This window comes from Rhineura floridana, chromosome 8 (assembly GCF_030035675.1).
Source record: "Rhineura floridana isolate rRhiFlo1 chromosome 8, rRhiFlo1.hap2, whole genome shotgun sequence".
Classification (NCBI taxonomy): domain Eukaryota; kingdom Metazoa; phylum Chordata; class Lepidosauria; order Squamata; family Rhineuridae; genus Rhineura; species Rhineura floridana.
The window spans coordinates 1483886-1496070 of record NC_084487.1 but is presented as its reverse complement, the minus strand read 5'-3'; the positions used below and the strand labels follow the sequence as shown (position 1 = coordinate 1496070).

Genomic DNA, 12185 nt, shown 5'->3' with positions numbered 1-12185 from the left:
CGTAAGTTTATTTGTCTGTCTGGATACGCTTGGGTGCCATTTTGAATCAAGATGATCTTTCAAAACTGCACTGATTTTAACCACTAATTTCCTAAATGTTTAGGAAGTGGTTCCTTAGAATTTCCTAGCAATGCCAGGTATGAGGCTGCTAGTTAACTATATGGATTTGCTGATATACGTCTGGTATAGTACTGCAGCTGTAAATTTCATTTATAATTTATACTATATTTGACCTTTACCCTAACACCTAAAATGTATGTTTTCAGGACCTGCCCTATTCCTGTGACTGTAATTTGTTTTAACTGTTTTTAATACTGAATTTTAAACTGGTGTAACCCAATAATAATAATAATAATAGTAATAATAATAATAATAATTTTGTTGATGATGATGGACCACCTTCAAGTCAATCCCGACTTATGGCGACCCTATGAAGAGGGTTTTCATGGTCAGTGGTATTCAGAGGGGGTTTCCCATTGCCTCCCTCTGAGGCTGAGAGGCAATGACTGGCCCAAGCTCACCCAGTGAGCTTGTGTGTGGGGATTTGAACTGTGGTCTCCCAGGGCGTAGTCCAACACCTTAACCACTACACCACACTGGCTCTCTTTGTCAGATAGCATGATCTATATGTATTTATATACCTGTTGTTGTTTTTTAAAAAAAATAATACAATAAAATAAACAGCTGACACTATGTGGACACACACACACACACACACCATTTCTACTAGAAATACAAATGGCCTTTACATCACTTCTTTGGTTACAGATTTGATTGGTCCCTTCTTATTGCCCCATGAAGGATAGGGGCTGGTGTCAGAGCTAGCCCAAGATATGTGGCTGCCTGAAGTGAAGGACAAGATGGCGCCCCCATTTCACATACAGAAGCTGATTGGCCTGGCAGTTGAACCTCACTGTGACCTGTATGATTGGAGAGTGTCCCCTTGAGGGTATCAGGCTAGCTTAGGAGGACACAGGCAGGTTGTCTTCTAACGCTTCTCCCGCCCCTCTCTACCCACCCCGCACCCAAGCATCTGCCACCTGAGGCAACCATCTGTCTCTGCTGAATGATAGAGCCAACCGCAGCTAGATGTATGTGTTGAAGCTAGACCCAGTATTTTGTCTACAAAGTATGTGTTTGGCTGCACTCTGTGTTACTTAAGCAGACTTCACCATTTGGGGGGCACATACTTATTCAGGAGACATTACTGATATCCGTTAGCTTCACCCACGTAGATGGTTTTTCATTGGCAAGGTGCCTTACAGTCAGAATTTATTTTATTGTGTCCCAGGCTGAAGTCTAATGTTACCTGTAGGACTATGTTGGCTCTCAAGAGGAGAAAGAGTGTGTTAGGTAAATCTGCACATGAGAATGTGCTTGCAAACTTATGTGGAATGCCACTTCTTTGCAGAGCTTGGAAAAGTTACTTTTTTGAACTACAGCTCCCATCAGCCCCAGCCAACATGGCCACTGGATTGGGCTGATGAGAGTTGTAGTTCAAAAAAGTAACTTTTCCAAGCTCTGCTTCTTTGAAGGCAGTATTTCATATAATCATAGAATAGTAGAGTTGGAAGGGGCCTAGAAGGCCATCCAGTCAAACCCCCTGCTCAATGCAGGAATCAAAATCTAAGCATTCCCGACAGATGGCTGTCCAGCTGCCTCTTGAATGCCTCCAGTGTCGGAGAGCCCACTACCTGTCTAGATCATTGGTTCCATTTTCGTATGGCTCTAACAGGACGTTTTTCTTGATGTCCAGTCAAAATCTGGCTTCCTGCAACTTGAGCCCATTATTCCATGTCCTGCACTCTGAGACTTGTGAAGCTTATGTCTTCAATTTCCTCAAGGACCCCCGGTCCAGTGACTCAAAATTCCCTGTCACCTCTGTGCCAGAGCAAGCAGAGACTGGGAAGGGCAGCTGGTCTGGTAGGGCCCAAGCTTTGGCGGGGAGAATCCACTTCACTGGAATCTAGAGATCCAGGGGGATCTTAGAATCACAGAATCACAGAATAGTAGGATTGGAAGGGGCCTACGAGGCCATCGAGTCCAACCCCCTGCTCAATGCAGGAATGCAAATCAAAGCATTCCCGACAGATGGCTGTCCAGCTGCCTCTGGAATGCCTCCAGTATTTCAAGAAGCTGTTGATGTGGGCTTCTTCCCAGAGATCGAGGGAGCAGTGTCTGGCTTCTTGGTATTTATACTGTCTGCAGAGGCTGCTGGTATTTAATTTTTAAAACACCTGGGCAGTGGGAGGGGGAGAGTGAGGGAGAGGGGCCTGCCAGATCAGGGGTGGGATAAAAAGAAGTGTAGTGGTTGAAGCATTTAATCAGGACCTAGAAAACTAGGGTTCAAATCCCAACTCCGCCATGAAACTCATTGAGTGACCTTGGGCCAGTCACTGTCTCTTAGCCCAGGAGTGGGGAACCTGTGGCCCTCCAGATGTTCCTGGGCTGCAGCTCCCACAGGTTACCCATCTCTGATTGAGCCTAACATACCTCACAGGGTTGTTGTGATGATTAAATGGAGGGGGGGAGAGAACATGATACGCTGCCTCCAGTTCCTTGGAGGAAGAGACAGCTACAAATATAGTGAATGAATGTGTGAAGCTTGGCAACCTTCTTGTCTGCTGTTTCGTTGGCGCTTCTATTAAAGATGTTTTTATAAAAGCTCCTATAAAAGATGTTTTTACACTGCCACATATGCTGCCCATAGATCTCTGGATCAATCCACAGTATGTGCAGTTTTCAAAATGGACCTGCTAGCAGGTTAGGAAAGACCAGATGCTGGGGGGGGGGCAGGAAGGGTTCAGCGCAAGAAGGCTGTCGCCCTCATGCCTGCTTGTGGCTGCCCCAGAAGTGCCTGGCTAACCACTGTTGGAGACAGGATGCTCAGGGAGATGGCCCCACGTTAATCTGACCCAGTCGGCAGGGCTCTTCCGATATCCTTCTGCTGCGACGGTCCCTTGACCTGGCCGAGTTCACTGCAAGAAGAAGTGCCCTCTGGGGGCACAGCCCAACAATGGATAAATGCCTGTCCATTCCCTCCTTGCAAAAAGCCGTCTTGTTGCTTGAGGGGCAGGAGGAATATTGGAGGGAGGGTCTGGGCAGCTTCCAGGGGGCCATTCTCTTCCTCCCAGGGCCTCTGTCCTGTCAGGTCAACCCTTCTTGCCATGCAAGCAGCTTCCTCCCTGCCCCCAGCGCCCTCTCACCCAAATACTAGCCTCTATTTATAGCACTGGGCCTTGTGAAACAGCTGCTGCTGTCCCCTGAAAGGGTGCCCTTGCCTCCTCCGAGTGCCACACACACACACACCCTGCATGCACAACACGGCAGGGCACGCAGAGTGTTCCTGGCCCCAAAAGGCTGGCAGCTCCTGAATTTGGAGCAGCCACACAACCACCTGGTGTCCTGCACAACTTCTTTTTGCTGCAAAGCATCTGCAGGGTCAGGCTGAGGGCAGATCATTACAGAATCGTAGCACTCTGGCAGTGTACCTCAAGGCCATCTAGTCCAACCCCATGCCCAGAGGGGCCTGCCTCCTCCCCCTCCCAATATTTGTAGGTTCTTCCATTATAATTTCCCTGATTTGGGAGAGGGGCTGGGCGGGAGTTAGGTTTCCCTTGCTCAGCCTCTACTCCTAGTTCTCCTATGCAGAGTAAGGTGGTTCTTTGTGGGAAGGGGCCACTGCAGGACCCCCCAACCCTCCCCGACATCTTCTGGTTGATGGAGGTGCTTCCGCTCCTTCCTCCAAGGGGAGATGGGTTGTGCTGCCACCCTTGGAGTACTTGCTGTGACCTACACCTGTTGTTGGCTGGCCCAGATCCCCTCCCGCCCTTAACCAACAGCCCTTGAATTTGGCCACCAGCTGATTCATCCTCATCGCCAGGCCACCGAGGGCCCCAGAACTGTCCACCCCAGAACTTCCTGCGCTGTCCCTAATGTCCTTCTTCTCTTCTCTTCTCTCAAACTGGCAGAACGCTGTGGCCCAATTGTTCATGACCACGGGGCAGCCCTGCGGATGTGGCATGCCCACCTTGCAGGGCAGAGCATTCGGCGTGAGTTCCGCTTTGTCTGGGTCACCCCCTGGACTGGTTGTAAGAAAATGTAACTTTGCTGGTACTATTATTTGCTATTTCACAAGGTCTTTGGGAAGGCTGAGCTCGTTCTGAGGGTGTTTGCATGGTCTTTGCTGAACTGAGCCCAGTTGGCTGCCTCTGCCACGAGGTGGGGGTGGAACAATGCCTGATCTTCACACCCCTGTTCCTTAGGAGCAGCTCTGCCCCCTCCTGTCTCGTCTTCAAAGGGAGGCCAGGCCCTGCAGCCTGGTGACTCCTGGGGGAATGCCTCAGCCTGGTGCGCAGGGAGGCTGGTGTCTCCTCCAAACGCCCTTCCGGTGGCTCGGAGCTTGCAAGGGGCTGGCCCAGGCAGCTTGCTGCCACTCATACCTTGCTACGAGAACAGCCCTCTCAGTGTCCGGGGAAGAAAGGTCAGCCACGCAGGGAGGTCACAGGTAAAGTTGGCCCTTGAAAGCTGCTGCGACGGTGCTGGCTGCTCTGTGGGGCATGAGGGAGGCACAGCCCCAAATGGGTGCAAGCATCCTGTTGAAGGGTGCCAGACGGCTATCCCACCCCACACAGCTGGCCCGCAAATGCTCAAGGGACTCAGGGCTGTCCCTGCAGCGGGTTCCCTTTGCGCTTTCTGCAGCTGGGGATGTGGGACGTGCCATTGCATAAGACAGATGCATCCTCTCTTCTGTCAGCTGCAGAAAGGCAGTTGCAGCCAGAGGGACAGCACAGGCCAGAGTGGAAGACTAACACACCCTCAGGGTGGTGGTGGGGAAGCATCCCCAGTTATTATGGCTTTTGCTAGGAGAGCCCCAAATGGGCATGACTCAAAGAAGGACTAGCCAGAAAAACTGGCCTGGTACAGCACCCTGCGTGCACAGAGTCACTGTGCCAGCAGACACTCTCAAAATGCAGAATGTGCAAAGAGGCATCAGACTCTCCAGCCAGCAGCACACAGAAAAGGAAAGCAACAACCACATGCCTCTGAAATGCTTTTGCATCCATGTCAACATGCCATATGCGTGTAGGGCAAAAGCGTTTTGGAGGGCCAAAGGGCTAGCCACCTCCGCCCTAAGGCCACCATCTCACAGGACCTCTTGGTCTGATGGGATGCCAGTTTTCCTGACGCTGCAGCAGGCCAGGCAATTTTGCTTGAATGCAGCCGACTCTGGAAATCCTGTGTTTTGTCATTTGGTTGCCAAAGCCAAGGACATTGGCAGCCTTCCTTCACCTGCTGCCCTCCAGATGTTTGGGACTACAACTCCCACCTGGTGGGGAGGGTGGAACCAGAGAGCCAAGGCCAACTTGTGTGCTGGACTTGTTGCGGGGGGGGGGGAGAGTAATTGTTCCCTTAGGCATTTTACCAATTTAATTTTTTTAAAATCCTGTTCCCCACCTGAGATGGGAAAGAAACTTTAAACATGTATGAAACCCATCCGCTGCCTTCCCACCTACCGTGAGGGACAGAGCACTTCCTAATTTACTCTGAGAGTCATTGGGAAGGGGGCTGCGGGGGGGGGCAGAGGGGTCACTGATGGTGCGGGGCTCTCCCATGTTATTTTATAACCACAAGGAGTCTTGTGGCACCTTCAAGGCTAGCAAATGTAACAGGGCGAAAGAACTGCTTTTCTGGCTCAGAGCCTTTCCCAACCTTTGTGTCCCCAGATGTTACTGGACTACAATACCCATCGTTCCTGACTATTGGCCATGCTGCCTGGGCTGATGGGAGCTGTAGTCCAACCACATCTGGGGACACAAAGGTTGGGAAAGGCATTGTGACTGGCCCACGTGGCCACCTCAGGCCAGATGTACAAACCCTGAAGAGGAGGAGGGGGGAGAACCGGAGGAGCTCTTGGCGGTTCTTACAGTCTCTTAAGAGGGAGAGACCAAGAGGTCGTTGCAGCGCCAGAGGCTGCAAACGCTGGCGGCAGGTCAAAGGCTTTCCGGGGCGCGGGAAATCCCCAGCCCCTGTTCAGGGCACATTTGCCCGGCTCTTTAGGGCACCCCTGCCCTGAAGAAGGGGGCGCTGGCCCAGGAAGCCTCCTGACGGAGTGGCGAGTCTTCCGGGTGCCACAGGACTCTTGGGCGAGCCCATCGCCTGCAAGGGCCGGGACCAGGGCTGCTGGAGCGTCTCTGTCGGGAAGGTCCCCCAATTTATGACGGGAGGGGGAGCGACGACCCCCCACTGTCGCAGCAGCAGAGACGCGGGGGGGCTCCTTCCTCCCCCCTGTCCCTCCCGCCTCGCGGCCCCAACTGAGCGCGACTTGGGGAGGGGGCGCCGCCTGCACCGTCTTCCCAAGTAGGGCAGCCACCGCCGCCGCCAGTCCCCGGCCGGGTGTCCGGTTACAGGAGGCGGGCAGGGAGCCGCGCAGGCAGGCAGGCAGGCGTGCCGTGCCGTGCCGTCCCGTCCGTACCATCCCTGGGGAAGGGGCGAAACGGAGCCGCGACCCGTCTCCCCTCCCGCTTAACGGACCGGCAGGTACCTCCTCCCGGGAGCCGCCTTGCACGGGGTGGGGTGGGGGTGTTTCCTCCAAGCCTGCCCAAGAGGAGGGGAGGGGGGGTCCGAAGCCTGGCCTTGGCTGGGGAGCGGAGGCCGGACCGCGCAACTACGAGCGGGCCGTTGGCAGGTCCGCAAGGCCGGGCAGCTGCAGGACCCGCCGGATCAGCCCCGGGACTCGATTGCCGGCGCTCGGAGGCGAGCCTCGCCCAACGAAAAAAAAGAAAGGGCGCCTCTGAGCGCGCGCCGAGTGCCTTTCCTCCGCAGCTGAGCGAGCACCCCCATCCCCCAGTGCCGGGAAAAGGCGCCCTAAGCCCGAGAGGGCGTCCGCCGGGGGAAACCGAGTCCCCCCGGAGGGATCACGCGCCTCTGAGCCCCCCCCGCGAGGATTTTCCAGCAATGTCGCCCCTCCCCCGTCGCGTCGGTTCTTCTTTCTCAACAGGGCCGGGGCCGCATCTGCTCCGCGTGCGGAAAGCCTCAGGGTCACGTGACACCTCCGGAAAAGGGCGGGGTGAGCACGCTGCCTGAAACCGGGGAGAGCGCTGCCGGCCAGTGCAGACAATACTGAGCCAGGTGGACCAAGGAGCTCACTCAGTATAAGGGAGCTTCGAGTCTAGCACAGCAGGGCTCAGATTTGGAGTATGGAGAAGGGAGACCCCGACTGAAATCCCACAAGCCCCCCGCCCCACCGCATGGTAGCCAAATCATGGCTAGTCCTGTAGCCTTCTAGAAATAGGGTGCCGTCCTGAGAGGTAAGGGGCCAGCCGGGCCTCCTCTGTAATTTGGACACTGTGGGGCCGATGGATGTCCGCAGGAGCGAGGAGTGCCCCCTTATGCTCCTAGGCTGCCCAGTGACACCCCCAGGCAGGAGGCAAATATGCCTCTGGATCTCAGGTGGGAAGAGCGCGGCTCTTGCGCTCTGGTCCTGCTTGCGCGCTTCCCTTTACTGGCTGCCCCCTGTGAGAACAGGATGCTGGCCTAGATGAGCTGCAGGGGGACATTTGTGGTGTGGTGGGGGAGGCCAGGCCGTCTGTGCTGAGGTTCAAAGCCATCCCAGTAGGAAACAGACTCCCACAGACCACGTGGGTCATGCTCATCCCCTAGGTGTGAGTCGATCACTGCCGGCTTTTTCTCTTTGATGTAAATGCAACAGTGGCTAGCTGGGAAGGAGCCGCAAAATGCCATGATTGACACACCTCCAGGCCACTCCCACTCCGCTATCTTGAACCCGAGCAATGATAATAAAATACTGATAAGCGCCACATGCTTTGGTTTCTGGTAAAGTACATGCATAACATAATAAGATCAGTCAACAGATGCTTTAGCTGATTAATTAGTGGATCATATGTTAATTGGTAAGGATTGTGTTAAGGGCAGACCTCATATTGCAAAACAGCTTTTTGCATTATTTGTAAAGATACAGCATGCATGCTTGTAAACTGCGCTGGTGGTATATCGGGGGATACAGGCCAGTTCAGATGTGGGAACCAGAGGATGCTTCTTTTGGGGTCACGGGCACGTTTGTCATGGTATGTTGCTTCTTTCATAGAACAAGTTGGAGAACTCCTTTTAGTGATCAAATAGTTTTTTAAATAACGATACAAGCTTTTGAGTCACACAGAGCTCTTCTTTGGATTTAGGAGCTTTAATCAAAACAGTGTTGTTTGGGTAGGTCGTAGGCCACTTCAGGATAACTTGTTTATGGAACATTCATCCTGATTTGTTTGCACAAAGTTTTAGGGGAGATTAGACACCGTCGTCTGTTTATTGAGCATCGATTCTGATTTGTTTGCAGAAAGGTTAGACAACATTGCATGAAGAGATAGCGATCACACAGTTTTTGTTGCATTTCCCTGTCTCTTTCCTTATTGAAAAAAGTCCAGTTATGGGATGAGAACACATTTGTTGCATAAGGACGCCTGGATTTGCCAGTATGTGGCTGAATCTCACCCCCCAAATAGTGTTAGTCTGGACGCGCCCTTAGATAAGCCTGTTGCTTTTCAGAACAAAAGGAGCGAGAGGCTGAGACACCATGTGCATAATGCAGCAGCACCCAGCAGGGACTGGGGAAGAACATGCCATGTGCCTGTTGCCCTCCTCTGCTGGCATGAGCTGCCCAAAATGTGTGATTATCCATGACTGAAGGAAATGCACTTTGCACACATCCAGGGAAACACTCTCGCATAGCTGCTGGAGCCTTCTGTGGCTGAGTAGTCCTTGGGAAGATCTTTTTTTCTGTCTTGACACTGTGAGTGACTCACTGGGAGGTGTCTGCTGCTCTCCGCACCATTGCTAAGGAGCCCCTGATCCCTCGTCCAAGGCAGAGGCCGTGACTTCCCCCACTTGGACCCTGGCCAGCTCCACGTGATGGAAACAAACTTCCTGAGCCAAGGCTGCGCTCCTTTTCCAGCAGGAGATACAGACATGGGTAGTCTGTATGCCAGCAGAGACTGAGTGACAGGAGCTGGCCAGAGAGTGTGGCTGGAGAGGGGGAGGGTGCTGTTATGGAAATTTGTATAAATGAGCAGAGATCGTCAACGGTCTGAGATGTGTGTGTGCCCGTGTGTGCGTTTACCTAAGTGGCAGGCTTTTACCCTGCATTAGGATCACTGAGACTTAGTAAAATAAGAAAAGCGACTTTACTTATAGAATTATTATTATTATTATTATTATTATTATTATTATTATTATTATGTGATTTATATCCAGCCCGCCTTCCCAGCAGGAGCCCAGGGCGGCAAACAAAAACACTAAAAACATTAAAACATCATAAAAACAAACTTTAAAACACATTAAAACAAAACATCTTCAAAAAGTTACTTTAAAAAAGCTTTCAAAACAACTACTATGCAAGAACACTGTTTTTATATCCATGTGCTGCACCTGCATTTTCTTCTTAGCAGCATTACTCAGAAGCCTCCTGATAGTTTCGTATTTGACTACAGGAGCAAATGTTTCATGGTAGTCTTGTCCATATTTTTGAGAGTATCCTTTGGGTACTAGTCTTGCCTTGTATCTCTCAGCGTTTCCTTCAGCATCTGACTTCTTTTTGAATACCCACTTGCAGCCTAAAGCTTTCCTTCCTTGAGGAAGCTTGCTCAGTGTCCAAGTGTTATTCTTGTGTAGAGCTTCCAGCTCTTCCTTGGCTGCCTGCCTCCACCTCTCAGCTTTGGCTTTGGTAAGACTTCAGTCTCTTTCCGGGTCTCTGTTTCTGGAAGTTCATCTCTCATGAGGTAAGCAAGTCTGTCTGGTGGTACACCTTTGTTGGTGCTTTCAGAGCGTCTGGGTGCCTCGGCTCCCCTTCTGGCTCTGTTGCCTCTTGTGGCTCAGATTCCTTGCCTTCCTCTGCAGGTGTGTCATTGTTCTTCTGTGTTGGAAGAGTAACTCAGCTTCTTCCATTTTGCTGTCATCTGTTTGGTGTGGCACCCCTTCTGGTTGGTGTGCCCACTTTCCTTCATCAAAGTGGACAGCTCTATACTCCAGCTTCGCCAGTTTGGGGATGTATTACTCTGTATCCCTTCAGCATTGAAGAATATCCAGTGAATATTACTTCCCTGGCAGTGTTGTAAAGTTTTGACCTCTTTTGTTTCGGGTTGTGCACAAAGGCCTTGCACCTGAATACACAAAGGTGAGACGCGTTTGGTGTCCTGTCATGCTGTAGTTCAAATGGTGTTTTGTTGGTTGCAGATGCAGGAAGTCGGGTCTTCAGGTAGGTGACAGTAATCGCTGCTTCTCCCCAGTACTTTTGTGGTAACTGTGCATCCTCCCACAAGGAATGAATCATCTGTCCAAGGGTCCTGTTCAGGTGTTCCATGACCCTGTTCTGTTCTGGACTGTGAACAGCTGTAGTCTGGTGCTCTATGCCTTCCTCACGGAGGAAGTCTTGCATAGCCCTGGACACAAATTCTCCTCCATTGTCACATCTTATGATCTGTGGCTTTCTGCCAAATTTGTTGGACACAATCCTGACATAGTCCTTCAATTTTTGAAGTACTTGACTTTTCTCTCTTAGCAGATACATTGCAGTATACCTTGAATAGTCATCTATAAAAGTCAGCATGTATCAATTTCCACCCTGAGATGGCACTTTCATTGGCCCACAAGGTCAGTGTGAATTAATTCTAGAGGCTTTTTGGTTTTCCCTTCACTTTTCTTAGGAAAGTTTGGTTTCACATTTTTTGTCTTTATACAGCACTCACATCTTTCTGTACATTTGCATTGTCCCACTTTAATGTCTCTAGCCAAATTCTCTTTCTCTAGAGCTCTTACTCTGGCTAAGCTGGCATGTCCCATTCTTCTATGCCAAATATGCAAACATCCAGAATCACAGCTTTCTTTGGCTATATTTGCATGCAGTTTCAAGATATTCTAAATGTAAAAGTCCATTTTTCAATTTTGCAGTGCAACATATTTCTCCTTCATCTAGAACGTGGCAAAATTCTCCACTCAAAAAGTTCACCCCCAAGTTCCATTATTCTAGTAGCACTTATTAAGTTGTCTTTAAAATCTGGAACATGTAGGCAGTTTTTAAGTTCAAGCCGTCCTTCGCCTTCTGGCGTTTTGCAAAGCAGTTGCACCTTGCCTATTCCTTGAGAATGAAATGTGTCCTCAGAGGCAGTTGACACATTCTGTGCATGGCTTTTAAAACGTTCAAACAAGCTTTTATCAGTTACAAGGTGTGAAGTAGAACCACTGTCTATTAAAAATCTGGTTTTATAATCATATTTCCTTTCATCAGACACATGATAACTAGAATCCTTCATTTTTGTTTCTCAGCGGTTTTTCTCCTTTCAGTTTGCCTTTGTTTAAAGTCAGGCCTGGTGCTCTTTGAACCTCTGAGATTGTCAGGAGAGTCTCCTCTGCTGATCTTAATCTGTGCGCTCTTCTTTAGGGAAGGAGGTGCTCTTTCAGATGTTTGTGGCCAAAGTCATTTAAGGCTTTATACCAGGAGTGGAGAACCTTTGGCCCTCCAGATGTTGCTGAACTACAACTCCCATCATCCCTGGTCATTAGGCATGCTTATCAGGCTTGATGGGAGTTGTACTTCAGCAATATCTGGAGGACCAAAGGTTCTGTTATCAACGCTAACCTGAGCACCTTGAACTTCAGCGTTGCAGCAGGTTTTGTGTGTGGTTGTTTGGAGCTAGGTTTTCTTTCTCTCTTGTGTAATCCACAGTAAATCTTCAGGATGGGCCAGAATGAACTTCAAAAAGAATAATTACATGAAGAAACTGTGCCCATATTGGCTGAGACAAAGCAGATTAGGATGAGAAGTGGCTGCCACAAAATTTTGAAACCCTGATTGCTTTGGGTTTTAGGGCAGAGATGGAGAACCCACAACCCTTCTGATGTTGTTGGACTAACTCCCAGGAGCCAGCATGGCCAGTGGTCAGGGATTATGGGAGTTGTAATCCAGCAACATCTGGACAACACCTGCATTAGGGAGTGAGGTGCTAGTCAAAATGGACAAGTTTGTCCCTTTGCAAACAGAGAACTTGGCACAGAGCAACTGAGGGCTGAATTTTAATATAATTTTAAACCGAATTGTAAAGAAGGATACTTTAAACCAGGCTTTCCCAACTAGTGGGCCACCAAATGTTGCTGGACCACAATTCCCATCTTTCCTG

General features: G+C 50.4%; 1 protein-coding gene across 2 annotated transcripts in view; it reads left to right on the top strand.

The window, feature by feature from the left end:
• Nucleotides 1–4402: 4402 nt before the first annotated feature.
• The window catches only part of CPT1B (carnitine palmitoyltransferase 1B), a 30142-nt gene continuing 22359 nt past the window's right edge, over nucleotides 4403–12185 (top strand). The window contains exon 1 of one of the 2 annotated variants that reach the window (XM_061637951.1): nucleotides 4403–4507. The gene's annotated coding sequence lies outside the window, so the exon portion shown is untranslated. Of the gene's footprint in view, nucleotides 4508–6386; nucleotides 6541–12185 lie in introns of those variants that run through there. The other variant, XM_061637949.1, reaches the window with a different exon arrangement.